This window comes from Schistocerca gregaria, chromosome 8, assembly GCF_023897955.1.
Source record: "Schistocerca gregaria isolate iqSchGreg1 chromosome 8, iqSchGreg1.2, whole genome shotgun sequence".
NCBI lineage: Eukaryota > Metazoa > Arthropoda > Insecta > Orthoptera > Acrididae > Schistocerca > Schistocerca gregaria.
This window is the reverse complement of record NC_064927.1, coordinates 270,159,211-270,177,838: the sequence shown is the minus strand read 5'-3', so window position 1 is coordinate 270,177,838 and position 18,628 is coordinate 270,159,211. Positions and strand designations below refer to the sequence as shown.

The following is an 18,628-nucleotide window of genomic DNA, read 5'->3' as shown; positions in this document are numbered from 1 at the left end:
TCCGCTCGATACAATTTGAAACGAGGCTCATCCGACTAGCAAAGTGTTTCCAGTCATCAACAGTCCAGTATCAGTGCTGACAAGCTCAACGAGACGTAAAGCTTTGTCTCGAGCAGTCATCAAGAGTACATGACTGGGACTTCGGCTCCTAAAGCCCATACAGATCATGTTTCGTAGAATGGTTCGCACGCTGACACTTGTTGATGGCGCAAAACTGAAATATTTGCAGAAGTGTTGCACTTCAGTCGTCGTTGGTCCCCTTCTTCCAGGATCTTTTTCCGTCCTCAGCGATGTCGAAGATTTGATGTTTTATTTGGTTCCTGATATTCACAGTACGTTCGTGAAGTGGTCATACGGGAAATCCCCAGTTCATGGCTACCTCGGAGACGCTGTGTCCCATCCCTCGTGCGCCGTCTGTAACACCACGTTCAAACTCTCTTAAATATTTGTAACATGCCATTGTAGCAACAGTAACCGATCTAACTGCTGCGCCAGATACTTGTCTTATGCAGGTGTTGCCGACCGCAGCGCCGTGTTCTGCCTGTTTATGTATCTCTGTATTTGAATACACATGCCTATAGCGCTCCAGTAAGTATTCTCTCACAATTGCCAGTTACATATACCACTGTAGGTATAAAGATCACACACATATTGACCTATCCTCCATTCAGACATTTTGGTCCTTGATAAAATGCATATTTATGCTTGAACTTGTAGGCTAATTAATGGGTTCAGTTTATGCTTAAGTGATTCAACTAACTAATGTGATTTGTTGATAACCCAAGACAGTTAAAGAAAAACGCCTCAGTGAGCAGAAACTCCTGAAACAGATGATGACAGGAAACTGACACGGAAGTACGGTCTGTCAAGTGACGAAACATTAACTTTGGTAAGCTGGATCATTGTAAATAATCGTAAAGAGCACGACTAATAGCCAATCGTGGCTGGATGACTGAGAAGAAGTCTTTATTAATGGGTTGCTCAGACAGCTGAATTCTCGCAAGATATATTGCTTGTGATGTTTAGGCATATGTTTTATGAAAATATTTAGAATATAGTGACCCAAATTCCACAAAAAACGAGAGCGTGCTGAAAAGTAATGTCTCCAAATTTTTTATGTGAAAATTGTTCAAGCTTTTTAAATAAAATAAACTTCATTAAGATTCTTCTTCTTTATTCTTCACTCAGCCTGTGACGAACACATTTCTCTCAACGAGAGATCGGGGAATGATGTCCCTGTAGTTTGGTCTCTCTATCCCTCAAGCCAACAAACAAGAGATCAGTTTGTTGATATCGTCACTGTATAATGTTTGGCTTTGTTGGCGAATCATAACCTCACCTCTGCTTGCACAGCTTAATCACTATCAAACTGAAGTCCCCTAAGGTGTTCTGTAAGTTTTAGAAACATGAACATTGGCTTCGGCCATGTTGGGACTATATGGAGAATGATCGATGATAGAGAACTCAAGGCATCTGACTGTCGCAGCGCTGGTGTGAAGTGCCAAGCTAAAGAAGAGGGTGCTCCACATGTGGACGAAACCATGAAATCCGTGCTTTCGGTTTTCCGAGAGAACACAGTACACTGTTTCTCATGCACCAACTTGTTACACGCTACGATTGAAAGCGCTCTCTCGGCAGTGGGTTGTAAGAACATCCGTGACGCAAGAAAGTCGACTGAATAATACGCATGACATGTAATACTTCAGCTGACATTGAGAACAGAATAAAAATTTCTGAGGGCTCATTTTTCAGTATGTCCTCGATTAGGGGTGTAATCGTGCAAGTTTTTACCTCTTATTCGACATAAAATAAAGATAACCTACTGACGATAGTGAAATTTTACTGAAACATGAAAGTGCGAAAAAATAAGAAAGCAGTATTATTCCATCATCTTTCGGGAGCGCATCCGGTACAGTATTGTTTATTTTTCGGATATTTCGGCTAATAGCTTTACAGCTATTTTCAAGGTAAGTCTCTGGCAGAATTGAATCCGCTTGACACCATACTGTGTAGTAAACGTACGTGCGCCAAAGATAAAATACCTGGCAGCAAGAGCGTAAGTCATAGATAACACATTACGCATCTACGGATAAATCAAAGCAAGCGGAAAGTAAGGAAATGCAAAATCTTACGAATCATGTCGTTAATTATTAAAATGAATGGCATTTTTTGGAATACTAGACAATGGAGACTCAGAACAATAATTGCTATTAGAGCGCAAAGGAGAATGACTCGTTTCCATGATTTGTTGAGATGGAAATCCTCGTTTCGGTTGTGCACCTTGTGTGCTAATTATGTTTCAACAGCTTCCTTCTCCAATGAATGTGGGTGGGGAGAGGCAGAGGTCAGAATCTTGACTTTCTCGTTATCTATGGAATGGCCTGTGGAAACAAGATGTTCAGTCACTGCTGATTCCTTGGGCTGTAGAAGTAGAATGTGTCGCTGGTGTAGTAGGCATCATCCTTGTATTGTTTGTCCTGTGCACCTTTTACTACACTGACAAGTAACTTCATGTATATCCGCCTTTTGCAAAAGCAAGTTATCTTCCAAACGTACCATGAGAGGTGCCGTCATGGCTGGTGGGTGGAAGATCACATACACTTTATGCTTGTTGATTATTATGCCATTTTCCCCTTACTTTGGTTAATCTGCCATTTTCGCTTGCAAAGCTCTTAGTTGGATATTTTGTATATCCATTTTTGCTAAAATCTACTTTAAAGCGTACCAGTTCTCCCTGTAGGCTGTCAGTGTCAAGCACTATATGGGCCATATGTACTAAAGCTTTAAGAATGCTAATAGTTTGTGTAGGGTGTTGGCAGCTAGACGTCTGCCAATATAAATAACTACGAGAGGGCTTATGGTACACGCAGTGCCTACCGGGAAAAATTTCAAGCAAGAGCATACAGTTTCCTGAAGCCGAAAAATCCCCTTCCAAAACATATTCAGTTATTCTACTGAGGAATTCGTCCACTTCTCAACTGTCTTATCCAAGTTAAACATTTAGCTGCCTGATATGTCCAACTAATGCGCATGCCATTAGCTTAGTTTCTTTCGTATGTGCATGTTACAGTTGCAAGTTAGCACTCGCCCCACTTCATTAAATACCTGATTCAACTTTTTCTCACTTTCGGCGATTACTGCATGTCCCAAGCGAATCGTATCATGATGATTTTCTTTCCGTGACAAACAACTGAGAGTCCGCGAGAACAGCTAAGACGTTTCTGGGGATGCCCCGGACAGCAATGGGATACCTACCTGTCACCCGACATACAGCCCGACAACCATAAGTGACGGTCAGGGGTCCCATTTCGTTTTACAGCAGGACCCCTGTGGTTGTCATCGGTGGCGCCCATGAAGGCACAGCGGTACGTGGACGATATTCTACGCCCTGTTTTGTTGCCCTTCGTGGCAAACCACCCTGGGCTTACATTTTAGCAAAATACTGCCCGCCAGCACACGGTGAGAGTTCCTACATCTTGTCTTCGCCCTTAACAAACCAAACCTTGGTCAGCAAGGTGGCTGCAACTCTCCCCAGTTGAGAACGCTTAGAACGCTACGAGCACGGCCTTCCAACCAGGTCGAGATTTTGACGGCGTTAATTGGACAGGATATCTCACGATATCCATCAGGATCACACCCAACAACTCTACCAACTGCCAGGGTATTAGGGTCACAGATGGACCAACGTGTTATTCCTTGCTCGGGTCACAGATGAGCCAACGTGTTATTCCTTGCTCAATTTGTTAAAATCTTTCTCTGGAATCAGTCATAAATTTTTCTGCAATTGTAATCATTTGCTTGTCTGTACATGTACGTCACATTTAACTATTTTCTTCCAATTTGGATAATTTCTTCGTGGCAGGTCGTTTTTTTTTCTTTTTTAGTTAGGACTTCCAATAAATTTTAATAATTTCTAAAAGGGAAACCGAATCTGAAAACTTGAGCTAAAACTTGAAATTTGGCAAGTATACATAAAACTATTGACATGTAAAAGTACCGAGCGAGGTGGCGCACTGGACTCGCATTCGGGAGGAAGACGGTTCAATCCCGCATCCGGCCATCCTGATTTAGGTTTTCCGTGATTTCCCTAAATCGCCTCAAGCAAATGCCGGGACGTTTCCTTTGAAAGGGCACGGCCGACGTACTTCCCGTTCTCCTCTAATCCAATGAGACCGATGACCTCGCCGTTTGGTCTCTCCCACCAAATCAACCCCCAACATGTGACGATAAGTTCAGGCGATTTTTCGTTGTAGCCAATAAATCTGTTGTGTTACATCAGAACAACAATATTTACGCTATGATGAACGAAGAGCCTTTTTCCTGAAGCAATCAGACGTAGATAGAGTCCTTGTTACCAGTATTTTCTGCATAAAACCAGCAAATAATTTGATAGAATCACATCGTAACATGTAAAGGCAGGTGTAGAGAAATCATTTACGATGATCACAGTGCTTGAAAAAATGTGAAGTCTCCAGGTGGGGAGGATGAAACGAAATGAACCTTCACGGATCGAGAGGACATGTGCCGTTATTTCAGTCATTGCAATGTCGAGCCAAATTAACAAAGAATTTGTGCAGAATGAGCCTTCCTCCCTGCCTGTCTGGATGCATACACTGATTTCGATTGGGAAGGGTTAACAACCGCCAACGCTTTTATTATACTTCTTAATGTTGGTAATTGAATTTGTATCTCTTAATGTAGGGCGAGCATTTTCCACATAACATGGATATGGTGGAGCCAAGTATTCCGTATCTCGAGCAGGCTGTGATTCCCGTTGTCCGGTTCCTCTGACTGAAATGTAGTTTGAAGACATACTAAGTTTTCATTAGAGTGTAGTTCAATATATAATTGTGAAAATGCGCAAAGGATAACTGACAAGAAGACTTCAGAACGATCGATCAGGGATAGACATAAGTTACTGCGTCAAGCCAAGGTTTTAAGGCTTCTCTTAGAGAGTATCCGTGGTTAATGAATACAGAATGCTGAGTGGAGTGCTGGAGTGCACATCAAGATGAATAAGATGAAGAGTGACATTTATGTACAAAAGTGGAGTGCACTCCTCAACTTGGGCACACAGTTAATATGAAGTCACCTAAACACCTCGGTTTCTTAAGAGGGTGGCGATCTCTACAAAATCCTTACATATTACTTAATCAACAAGGAATAATGTCGTCAGAGGAGCGGAACGTGAATACCCGTGTGCGTAACTAAAAGACTGAAACATTCAGTACAGATAAAACTAGAAGACAAGTTCACCATGTATAATTATATTGGAATCATTTCTATAAACCCCAAAAAACCTCGTATGTCCGGGCTTCTGGTCCATCTGTAAGTTCACGAAATTTTCTTGGAACCCGATACATTAAGTGGCTCGTGTATAGATCTAAACACAAAGTCGACCATAACAGAAACTAAGTGCGAAAACCACATAATTCGGTTGCGGCGGCAAATAAATTTCATAACCACGGTGAATTCCTACCTACGACACGAAAACTAAACGAACGCCCATCCAAAATATTCTTTTTAAGTGGGCATGGAGGCTGCACGTCTTAACCATGTATGTCGAATCGACCGAAATCTCCAATTGTCCTTACTCCTTAGACCGACTGTAGGAAAAAATTTGTGGGGCGGGACGCCAATCGAGAAAACACGCCGCAGTGATTCAGGACTATTCTTCAGTCAGATGAAACTCAAAAACGCCTGTGACCGCTTATCAAAATTTTCCACCGGTTTAAAGCCGAAAATATGAACGTGCGCTCACCTTATTCGTTGGTCTTAGGGACCAATCGCCGAGCGGGATAGACATAAGTTACTGCGTCAAGCCAAGGTTTTAAGGCTTAAATTCAAGTAACATTCCTACGCCTTATTGCAAGACCAAACCTTGAGAGCTATATCCATCTACTAACGTACATACATTTCCAGCCATTCACACATTCGTAAATTAGCGTTTATCCACGATTAGCAGTATGGATGTGTAGCGTAGAATGAAGATGTCGAACATAACGAGAAATTGAATGAAATTAATCAACCTTTTTCCCAACGCGACATTCCCCCTTCGTGATGAAAATGAGCGTTTGGAGTCATTGGCCGGGAGGCCCATTGCGGGGCAGGTCCGGCTGCCGTGGTGCAGGTCTTATTACATTCGACGCCACATTGGGCGACCCAGCCGGGAACCGAACCAGGCCCCGTAGGACGGCAATCCGTCACGCGGACCACTCAGCTTGATTACAAGAGCAGAATACCCGGAGAAAAGGCGCTCTGCTGAGCGCACTGAAATGGTTGATTATTCACATTTCATGCGATTACAAACTGTCACCTTTCGAGGTGTCTTCAAGCTGTTGAAGTCTCTCTTGAGGCATGCTGGCCCACAACTGTTATAAGTGTTAAGTGGCCCATTCATATCCTGGATAGTGGCAGAGCTGACGTCCGAGCTGACCCCACTCGTTTCTCGGGGAAAGACGTGGAGATGTTGCTGACCACAGCAGTGCCTCAACATCCTGCGCACGTTAACATAAAGACACGTCCCATGGGTGGACGAGAACTGACCAGTTGAGGAAAGGCCCCACGATACTGTCGTATGAGAGGCAGCATATGAGGGTGCAGGGTATCCGTGACGCATCGCTGTGATGCCATTAACCACTATAAGCCATCACTCGAAATTATACGGTCCGCAGCTCGTAGTCTCGCAGTCGCGTTCTCGCTTCCCGAGCACGGGGTCCGGGTTCGATTCCCAGCGGGGTCAGGGATTTTCACCTGCCTACAGATGACTGGTTGTTTGTGTCCTCATCATTTCATCATCATTCATGAAAGTGGCGAGACTGGACTGAGCAGAAGTTGGGAATTTGTATGGGCGCTGATAACCGCGCAGTTGAGCGCCCCACAAAGCAATCATCATCATCATCATTGTCGAAGTTATACCCGTTGGCTCCCCACACCATGACGCCGAGAGTAACCTCTGCGTACACATTGGAAGACTGTGTGACCTCTCCCAGGACGACCCTCCTCGTCGACAATGGGCATACGGTGTAGTGCAGAGACGCGATTCATCGCTGAACACAATGTTACGAAGTTCTTCAGCATTCGATGCTTCCAGGACACGCCACCACTCCATTGGTCGCGATGTTAACGGCAACCTATACACAGGACGGTAATTCCCTAGTCCGGCTGTTGCTGTGCGAGATGACACAGTATGTCACATAGTCCATTACTTGTTGTCGACTAGCAGGTATCGATGTTGAAATGGTTATGATGTGGCTGCTGCATAATGCGGCGATACTCCCTTGTGGTGGTCAAGCGTGGTCGATCGGAACTTGATTACAAGATACCAGCCCTCAGGTTCCCACGCAGTCCAACATTGGGCCAATGCCACACCCGAATGCCGCAAAAATCTGGATATTGCATGACTCGACCATCCGGCCAAATGGAGGCCCACAACGATGTCCCAGGCACTGATAAATCTCTCCCGCACGAATAAGAGCACCTCCGTGTCCTTCAGTGATCACTCCACATCTGACGCTGTTAACGTCCTTTATACTCTACATGGCCTAGTAAAAACACTATAGTAACGCGGTAATCTTTGAAGTCATTTTGACCATTTTCCGACCGTGACTGTCTCAAGAAATATGTAACGGTTTTTTTAAACTACGGCTACCAGTCACAAACGTTGTTAACTATTGTATTATTTATTTAGTTTGCTACATGTTTCGAGAGAGTACCTCAAGTTCAGGCTAAATGGTATTACAAAAACAATTTCACTACAAGATTATACTGATGTTATATAGTCTTTTCATGAATGCTGTGGTTATCCTATAGAAGAAAAGGAAACTTAGTAAGAGGAAGCTAGACTGATGTTACACGAAAATATTATGTAACAGTCACTCACTTGTTCTTCTGGCGTGGCAGTCTCGTTGTGGTGAGCTGAGGTGTTTCCATTTCCGTGGCTCTCGTGGCTTTCTTGATCACTGTTCACAAATATTCACTAACGTAACAGTAACTTGGAAACATGAACACAAAAGCAAATCTGTAGTACAGTGGACAAGATGTCTCTGTTTAAGAGCACAGAAATTCCCACTTGCTGCTGCCAACAATGAGACAGAAATGAACACTATCAAATAATTTGCACATAATAATGGCTATCACGAACATGAAATAGACACACTATCACAACGCACAACTAAAAATAAAAACAAACAATCTGACACAGCTTCTCCACACAACATCCAAAATCCCAAGTATATAACATTACCATATTTAGGTATCATTACCATATTTATGTGTCATACCAGACAACACAGCCAAGCTGTTGGAAGAAAAAAAAAACAGACATCAGGATCATCTTTGCTACTAACAAGAACTTAAAGAAAAAACTGATACATGACATCTCACATCCCACAGAGAAAATTAACAAATCAGGAATTTGTAAAATTACATGCAGTCATTGCAACAAATAATACTTTTGGGGAAGAAGTTTTAAAGCCTACCTTAAAGGACACATTGACTGTTTCAGACGTGAATGAGATTTTCACTCTGCAGTGGAGTTTGCGCTGATATGAAACTTCCTGATAGATTAAAACTGTGTGCCGGACCGAAACTCGAACTCGGGACCTTTGCCTTTCGCAGGAAAGTGCTCTACCAACTGAGCTACCCAAGCACGACTCACGACTCGTCATCACAGCTTCAATTCTGCCAGTACCTCGTCTCCTACCTTCCAAACTTCACAGAAGCTCTCCTGCGAAACTTGCAGAACTAGCACTCCTGGAAGACTCGTCAAACCGAATAAATCAGCTATAGCGAAAAATATAAATGAACAGGACACGTTGTTACAATAGACAACGATCTCAAGGTACTACATAATTTATAAAAGAGCTGGAAAATGGACATCTTGGAAGAAATGGAAATATTCATCCACGGAATATGGGAATAACCAGATCATGAATGATATGACAGACTTCAAAAATTCACATTTCTTTTCAAAATTCACTACATTACTCTTAGAATAAAAGATACATAACATGACTGCCGTTTGACTCTAGGTCCAGCAATAGCTTACAAATATGTAAAATAATTACTTCATATCATGATTTGTACAATAATATTGTAACAGGTGCTCAATTTGTCATGAATTTTGTCAACTTACCTCTGTAATACGATAACAAAACGTGCAGAAGACTATGAACATCTGACACCACGTAGATAGACAGAGCGATAGTCGAATCTAAACCAGCTGTATTTTGACCGCCATCTTGTCCACTCCACTACAGATTTGTTCTTGTGATCGTGTTCCAAGTTACAGTTACTTTAGTGAAAATTTGTGAACAATGATTAATAGTGACACGGAAATGGAAACACCTCAGCTCAACACAACGAGACTGCCACGTCAGAAGAACAGAGTGAGTGACTGTTATAAATCATTTTCGTGCAAACATCAGTCCAGTTTCCAAAGTGACATCGCTTCTAACTAAGTTTCCTCTCCTTCCACAGGATAACCACAGCATTTATGAAAAGACTATTTAATACCAGTATGATCTTATCGTGAAATTGGTTTTCTAAGGCCATTTAGCCTGAAGTTCAGGTATTCGCTCGGAACATGTAGCAACGTAAATAAATAATACAATAGTTAACAAGGTTTGTGACTGGTAGCAGTAATTTAAAAAGACATTTACAACACGGTAGGCGTTCTACCTGTCATAGAGAATTGCAGCTTTGTAATCATATGCATGTCCGCCGATGATGTGAAAGTTGTCGGAGTTACATTTGCATTGACAGGTCTTCTGACATGTTCCACACCCAAGAGAATCATCTCACTTTTTGTCTATTGAACGAAAATTGAATCAAATCTCTTCTCTTTTCGTCACGTAGCACAATTTTATTAATTAATCTGGATGGATTAATTAATCTTAATGCGCCAACCGTCAACAGTGACAATCCAAATATTTAAACTCAGTCACCAGGCCTACAAGAGTCCTTGCATGGCGTCAGTTAACAAGCAGATAATTTAAAAATTAATGGTAATTCACTTTGTATCCCACATCTGTTGCGAGAGTAAAATAATACCAAGGGGAATGTACTTAGCAGTGTACAAAGATAACAAGTTACATTTGTGAGTCCACTGGCAATGTGTGTACACTGGTAACATGTCGACCCGACGGAGATCGAGGAAGCATTTCAAATATTGCAGGATGCACAGATATAGGTGGTAATGACGCAAATGACAGTATGGTTTCTAACGACGAGATTATCGCCGTTTATACATCTGAAGACAATGACGATGGTGGTGATGTATTAGAGAAAGAAGTTAGTGATCAATCTGAAGACATTACAACGGATGCAGAGTCAGAAAGATAATGCATTATTTCGAATACCAGGTGGAAACTACTTTCGTTGAAATAAAGCTGGTTGACACGCTTGCGTGATCAGGTTGCACAGAAACGAAATACGGATCTGGCTCAAAATGAACGTCTTAATTATTTCTCTGTATAAAACTGTACCATTCTTCCCACTCCATGGCACGTCTGTTACAGGGACTGTAGATGATATTTCGGAAGTAAAACAGACTTAATTGTATGGGAAACAACACTTTTACTAACGCGTTTCCCTCTTCTAGGGCACCATCAAAAAAATCCATAAGAGAAAGGAAATAATGTTCATCGGGCTACGGTCATATCCTGCAGAGCTATATTGGTAATTAAAAGATTTATCAGAGGACTTACTTTAATATACTGCAAAATCCGCATTCATCACCTCTTTGTGGACCGTTGCGTGTATCTACAGGGCAAATAACGGGGCAATGCAGGTACCGAGAGCTACAGAGCAAGGAAAACAAAAAGAAAAAAGTACGTGCGCTGCCAAACCTTACCTTAAACACACCAATTGAAACGAACTCGTAGTTATTTAAAATACGTACGAAAATATGTGACGCTGCATCTGTAACAACAAAGGAATTCTGATTGAGAACAAATAGAATTAATTACTCTTCCTACAAATCCTAAAGAAATAATTCTCAAGTATCTGACTGCGAATTTTAAAATATTCTCTAACAACTGTTTTGCAATGCTCCTGTACGCAAACGACAACCTACCTCGGCTTGCAGCTGCAACTGCGTGATCAGCAACATGCTAGAAGTAATAGAAAAATAATACTGCGATCCATACAGAGCGCAACACATGGTCCAGATATTTGCACTAACTGCTGCCATACTTGTTTAATATACAAATTGAATGATAAAGAGTGGTTTGGTCAACAGCCTTAAGCGGTGTATAAAAAAAGAAAGACACCAATAAAGACTTTACTATAATCGCAAAACAGCTTATTTAAATACTAACAAACTTTACACAGACCTTAATTATTCCACAAAGTCTATAGTCAATAAACACGTCGCTGGCCACAGCGAAGATACGAATATTACTCTCAATGTATGCATACAAAAGTCTGACAAAATACCTCCAGTGAGCAAGCAAGCAGCAACGACTTGCAACAAAAAGATAAATTAGCAGAAATCCTCAACTGATACGCAAGTCTCCACCGGCGCTACCAGCACAGTCATGGCAAGCTGCGACCTCTCGTGTCGCGCGGCTTCTCTCTACCGCAGGCTGCGTCCGACCTTTTCAGAATCCTCTCAACGTTTGTTCGCTCGCTGCTACTCGCGATAATAATACCTCACACACAGAGTTTGTGTATCCACACAAGCAGAATCATTGGTCAACGTTGCAACGAAGTATAACGTCCAACTTTCACAATGTACTTCAGCACGGAATCCACATTGGTTCACTCGGCAGCCGCTTGACCAGCAAAGAAGGGGAGCACTGCTTATCCCTAAATAGCAGATACTTACATAAAGTGCTATACGCACATCATTTTTATTACTCAAATCAACATCTAGGTTTTGTTTTTAAATGCAAAGTTTTTTAACAGATTATCTGTAATCGTATTACTTTCTTACATTATGTTTAAAGTACTATTAACTAAGCGCGCATGTGCGTCACCTAGGGGATGGCTATCTAGTAAACTGACGACGTGAACAGTATGTGTTTTGCATGCGACCATGTAACGTGTGTATGGAACGAGCTATTGCATAGTGTACAGATTGCGCTAGTGCTCTGTAAACCTGTAAACATGATCCCATCCCAGCACTGACTTCAGTGTGCTTAAGATAAGATTTTTTTACCGCTCGTTAACATTCTTTTGGTTTTCCCCACACCATGGCTCTGAATAGTTGAATTTTGCCGTTCTTTGCCCTGTAGGTACACACAACAGTCATCAGAGATATGACGACTGCCAATTTTTCAGTATATTAAAGGAAGTTCTGTAGTATATATTTTAATTTCCAGTACAGTTGTCCAGGACAGGACCATACCCTTCTAGATTTTCTGATGATACCCCAGAAGATTGAAACGCGTCACTGTCAGTACTCTGTCCCCTAAATCGAAAACTGTTCTTTTTTTCGAAGGTTATAAAACTCTGTTTCTGCTTCAATATCCTGTCACAATATGTTAAAATAGTGCACAGTTTGTGTGTTTATATGAAAATAAATACAACGTGTTTGTTTATGGCGTTTAAACACGTAAGCTTTCTATATAAATTTATCTATAAATTAAAATAGTGAATATCGTTTTACAAAAATTTTGTCTTCGTCTGACGAGTCCTTTAGACATCGTATTCAACTGATGAGCAATACTGACTGTTGATTGGCCCTCTGTTGTTCATGTGAACAGTGTCGTCAGACAAAACTGTAAACTTAGTAAAATACTAAATTTGACATAATGAAAACGAATGTAATTAAAGGACATAAGTAGGTAATTGTGTACTCAGTTAAAATTGTTTAACTGAAACTCGGTACTGAAATACATTGTTGAAGCTACGTGACATGAACTGAAACTTCTGACTTGGAATTTAAAAAAAAAAAAAAATACTGCTCTATTCAGAAAGAAATAACTGTTTGAGACTCCGTCTAGCGCTCACAATAATTAACCTACTTGTAACACCTGCTGATCCTGACTACGAACTGTTTGCTCATAAGATAGCGAATTGGAACCAGCCTTGAAATCAAAGTAACTTTCCTCATGCTCAGCTCTTTGTTTTGTGTCTGTAATCCTGACGTACTCTAAAGCAAATAAAAACCCATCATATGTAACAGCCCGAAAAAATTTTCATAAACGTGTATTCCATCAGCTTCACAAATAGGATATCTCCTTTTCTGAAAACTCGACTGCTCGCTGCTATGCCTCAAACTGGAATACCCCAGAGCTCCACAACTGACAGGCGAGCAAGCGAACCACAGATAAACTTAAACACTGAATCCAAAATCTTATCCACTACTCGTGCAGCGTGCACATCTTTATCCCACTACCGTAAAGGTGAATTATTTTCAATGTCAGAAAACATGTGAAAACATTAAAATCAATGTAATTCCAACTTTTTTCCTTATTTTCCGCCGGCCTGAGTGGCCGAGCAGTTCTAGGCGCTACATTCTGGAACCACGCGACCGCAACTGCCGCAGGTTCGAATCCTGCCTCGGGCATGGATGTGTGTGATGTCCTTAGGTTAGTTAGATTTAAGTAGTTCTAAGTTGTAGAGGACTGATGACCTGAGCTGTTAAGTCCCATAGTGCTCAGAGACATTTTTTTTAACCTTGATTTCCGGGTTATCCGGACTCTCGTTAAACCAGATAACCTACATACGGTTCCAACAATTCCAGCTAAACCACGTTCTACTGTAGTACAAACTGCGCAATACGAGATTGCGGTCTGTGCTTTGTAGGGAATCTTGGACTATTTAATATTGTTCGACGCAGTAAACGGATAGGCGGGCCCAGAGAGGACGGTGGACTTTCCCCTGTGGAGGCACGTTGCTCCTAGTAGCCGCGGGGCAAAACCGGGCCAGCCGTTCAAAGTGCAGCCCCGGGCTATGAATTATTCATTTCCAAGTAAGGCGGCCGGCTTCAGACATAAAGAAAATAACTGGAACTGCACTCCTCGCAGAAGCCAAACGCGTGCGTATCGACGCTGAGGGGCATAACGCGACTGTCCTAGTGGTCCCTCTGACTGGCTTCAGATTTACGGTCTGCAAGAACTTCTACAAACTATTTCGCTAGTCGTCTCCAGCATAAATGGGCAACAGTAAAACCTAAATTAAAAAGGGAAAACAATGTCGAGAAAAGAAAATAGCATTAACGTTCCACAGGCTAGTAACGTATAAATTACCTGTAACTTTAAGAGCGAAAGTAATCTAATGCATGTTTGGTGGGAGTTACGAAGCCGTTCACAGTCCCAATATAAATTGTTATGAATATGTCCTTATGCAAGTATACGAGTTGATACAAAAATCCTATAACAGGCTTCTAGGGGTTGTAGAGGGGACTTGGAAGATGAAGGTTTGGTGAGGAACATATGTCTGGAAACGTACCGTTTGGATTTAAAATCTGTTCAAGTTTCTGAACACGCTGGACTCTCCCGTTTCATGGTTCGCAAATTGGAAATTTGTGGTAAGTTCTATTGGACCAAACTACTGAGGTAATCGCTCCCTAAGCTTCACACTACTTAATCTACACTCCTGGAAATGGAAAAAAGAACACATTGACACCGGTGTGTCAGACCCACCATACTTGCTCCGGACACTGCGAGAGGGCTGTACAAGCAATGATCACACGCACGGCACAGCGGACACACCAGGAACCGCGGTGTTGGCCGTCGAATGGCGCTAGCTGCGCAGCATTTGTGCACCGCCGCCGTCAGTGTCAGCCAGTTTGCCGTGGCATACGGAGATCCATCGCAGTCTTTAACACTGGTAGCATGCGACGCACGGATGCACGCCAAGACCGTAGGATCCTACGGAGTGCCGTAGGGGACCGCACCGCCACTTCCCAGCAAATTAGGGACACTGTTGCTCCTGGGGTATCGGCGAGGACCATTCGCAACCGTCTCCATGAAGCTGGGCTACGGTCCCGCACACCGTTAGGCCGTCTTCCGCTCACGCCCCAACATCGTGCAGCCCGCCTCCAGTGGTGTCGCGACAGGCGTGAATGGAGGGACGAATGGAGACGTGTCGTCTTCAGCGATGAGAGTCGCTTCTGCCTTGGTGCCAATGATGGTCGTATGCGTGTTTGGCGCCGTGCAGGTGAGCGCCACAATCAGGACTGCATACGACCGAGGCACACAGGGCCAACATCCGGCATCATCGTGTGGGGAGCGATCTCCTACACTGGCCGTACACCTCTGGTGATCGTCGAGGGGACACTGAATAGTGCACGGTACATCCAAACCGTCATCGAACCCATCGTTCTACCATTCCTAGACCGGCAAGGGAACTTGCTGTTCCAACAGGACAATGCACGTCCACATGTATCCCGTGCCACCCAATGTGCTCTAGAAGGTGTAAGTCAACTACCCTGGCCGGCAAGATCTCCGGATCTGTCCCCCATTGAGCATGTTTGGGACTGGATGAAGCGTCGTCTCACGCGGTCTGCACGTCCAGCACGAACGCTGGTCCAACTGACGCGCCAGGTGGAAATGGCATGGCAAGCCGTTCCACAGGACTACATCCAGCATCTCTACGATCGTCTCCATGGGAGAATAGCAGCCTGCATTGCTGCGAAAGGTGGATATACACTGTACTAGTGCCGACATTGTGCATGCTCTGTTGCCTGTGTCTATGTGCCTGTGGTTCTGTCGGTGTGATCATGTGATGTATCTGACCCCAGGAATGTGTCAATAAAGTTTCCCCTTCCTGGGACAATGAATTTAGGGTGTTCTTATTTCAATTTCCAGGAGTGTATTAACAGCGAGATTAATTGAAGGTGTTAACAGAAACAAGTTTTAAATGAACACGTTAATTTATCAATTAAAGCACAATCATGGAAAAAATCTATCTGACATCATCAGTTAATATTACAGAGCTACACAGAATGGATTATACCATGCGAACCTGTTGGTTCTCAGAGTTACGTGGAAGCCTTGAGAACGTGACCTTCACACGCAGCTACTGTTTTAAAAATGATCCTCATGCTTCCAACTTAACGAACACAGCGACTGTTGGGCTGAGCTCTGTACTGAGAAACGCATGCCTTTACCAAATCCCTGCTAGACTTGAGAGAGATGACTGAACTGACGTTACTAAATTTTGACGAAGGGTGTCCTAACTGCTGCTGCTGATACTCGTCATAAATGATCTACATGAGGTGAACAGAGCAATGCCACCATGACTGTCTCTCTGAAGAAAAGGTGAGGCTCATGCTCCCGCCAATACAAACTCTGGACTCCCCTAATCGCTGCTCAAGTAGACGGAAGCATACAGAGTTCTGTTGCGTGCCAAGACCCATGTCGAACTCAGAGATGCACGCTCCACCTTGTGCCCACATGAACTCCAAATTTTCTAGCTAAATCGTACAGCCTGCCCCTCCCTTCCCGCCAGAAAATACGCCGTATAAGAACTCTTAGCCTGCCAATGGCGTGAATGGTTCTTCCGCAAAATCCCGCCAGGAAAAATGCATTAAAACTCCAAATACTTCTTGATCAAGCCCTCTTCCCCAAAAACATTCTCCCTATGTTCCATCTTCCTGACTCCACAAGCATTGTTACCAATCACGCGTTCTCGCACCCAGCAGCGAACCTTGTGTCAGATGTGTTCAGGGAGCAAAAATCTGTGCTCGAGGCTGGCGTGTGTATTACTGCATGTCACGGTCCTTCACAAGAGCGCTAGACTGCTATCTGCTGGTGGCACTCTCCTGAACAGGGCAGAGCGCCGGCCTCCCACTGACAAAAAGTTCCTCCCCTCCACACTGCTCAGCCGCTAGGCTGGAGACGAGTCATAAACGAACAATAACTCTGCTTGCTCTGCCCCCACCCTCCCCCCGGCGTTCGCCCAGAGATGCAACTTTCATGGCGACAACAATAAAATGGTTCAAATACCTCTGAGCGCTATGGGACTTAACATCTCGGATCATCAGTCCTCTAGAACTTAGAACTACTTAAACCTAGCTAACCTAAGGACATCACACACATCCATGCCCGAAGCAGGATTCGAACCTGCGCCTAGAACCGCTCGGCCACCCCGGCCGGCAGGGCGACAACACCTAACGCTACCTGCCTTACGTGAATGCCAGAGTTCCTGCTGGCTGCTCAGTCCCATCCTTTCGTTGCATCGGACATTGCCTTTTCTGTCAAACATCCCGTGTGCCCTGTTCCCAGGTACACTCAGAAAGCAGAGAAAAAGACGACCTGCACCTTGGTAGAGGTAGCTAAGATACGTTTGCTGGAGGTCAGTACATACAGTCACTGCAGTTCAGGTCGCGTTTATAAGCCATTATTGTCATATTCTGCCTCCTCATCATCCTCTTAGAAGAACGTAGTTCTTATATTAAATGGAAAGGGAAAAGTTTAACAGCTTCCTGTTTTCCAATATTTCTGCCATGCCTGAATAATAAATAATTCTGAAGTTCAATGTTAAATGTGCATTATTCAGGAAATAGTGTATAGTTCAGAATTTTTGAACAAGTGAAATCAGAAAATAATAAAAAAAATCAAAATCTCGAACTCGATTATTCTAACGCAAACCTCTGTGCACTCTAATTTGGCATCACAGCTATCCAGCACTGAATGATGGTACTTGTCCAACATGTGATCACACTGTTGCCAACTTTCCCATTCTGACTCCCAGTTCTTACCCAAAATGCCAACTCTGGAGGCGATCTGTTCAACAGTCATTCGGCGATCCCCCAAAACAATCCTCTCCACTTTCTCGATCATGTCGTTAGACCGGCTTGCGTGAGCTCGAGGTTGTTTCGGTTTGTTGTCACACGATGTTCTGCCTTCATTAAACTGTCGCACCCACGAACGCACTTTCGACACATCCATAACTCCATCACCACATGTCTCCTTCAACTGTCGATGAATTTCAATTGGTTTCACACCACGCAAATTCAGAAAACGAATGACTGCCCGCTGTTCAAGTAAGGAAAACTTCGCCATTATAAGTATTTAAAACATTTCTCATTCTCGCCGCTGGCGGTAAAATTCCATCTGCCGTACAGTGCTGCCATCTCCGAGACGCATTGACAATGAACGCGGCCTCATTTTAAAACAATGCGCATGTTTCTATCTCTTTCCAGTCCGGAGATAAAAAATCGGAGGCCTTAGAACTTGAATGCACCTCGTACTTCAGGCATTGTCGTACTGTTCGTACGCTAGTACGCACACAGTCGCACTGCGGCGTCCAAGTGGTGTATTTTGGTTCACCTCTTAGATGTTTATGTGCATATACCGAGTAGCCACTTTAGAGTCGTCAGGTACATTGTCTCTGGTGTTTCAGGCGATACTTCTAATTTCGTTTTTGCAATGAGAAGGTGTAGTATTTTACACGACGCCCAGTATCGACGTGAAGTATTGGTTTGTTACAAACAAATGATTTTCAGAGTATAATTTTACGTATCCATTCAGCAGACGAGAAGCAAGTTTGTCTAGTACAATGTAATAATAGTGACAATGGAAATGAAATTAGCGTTTAGTATCATTGGCCGGGAGGTCCCTTGGGGGGCAGGTCCAGCCGCCTTGGTGCAGGTGTTATTACATTCGACGCCACATTGGGCCACCTGCGCGCCAAATGGGGATGAAATGGTGATGAAGACAACACAACACAA

The 18,628-nt window shown here is 43.3% G+C and overlaps 1 protein-coding gene across 8 annotated transcripts in view; it reads left to right on the top strand.

The window, feature by feature from the left end:
- The window catches only part of LOC126284616 (CB1 cannabinoid receptor-interacting protein 1-like), a 908,627-nt gene that overhangs the window by 199,598 nt on the left and 690,401 nt on the right, over positions 1 to 18,628 (top strand). The gene's annotated exons all lie outside the window — the stretch shown is intronic.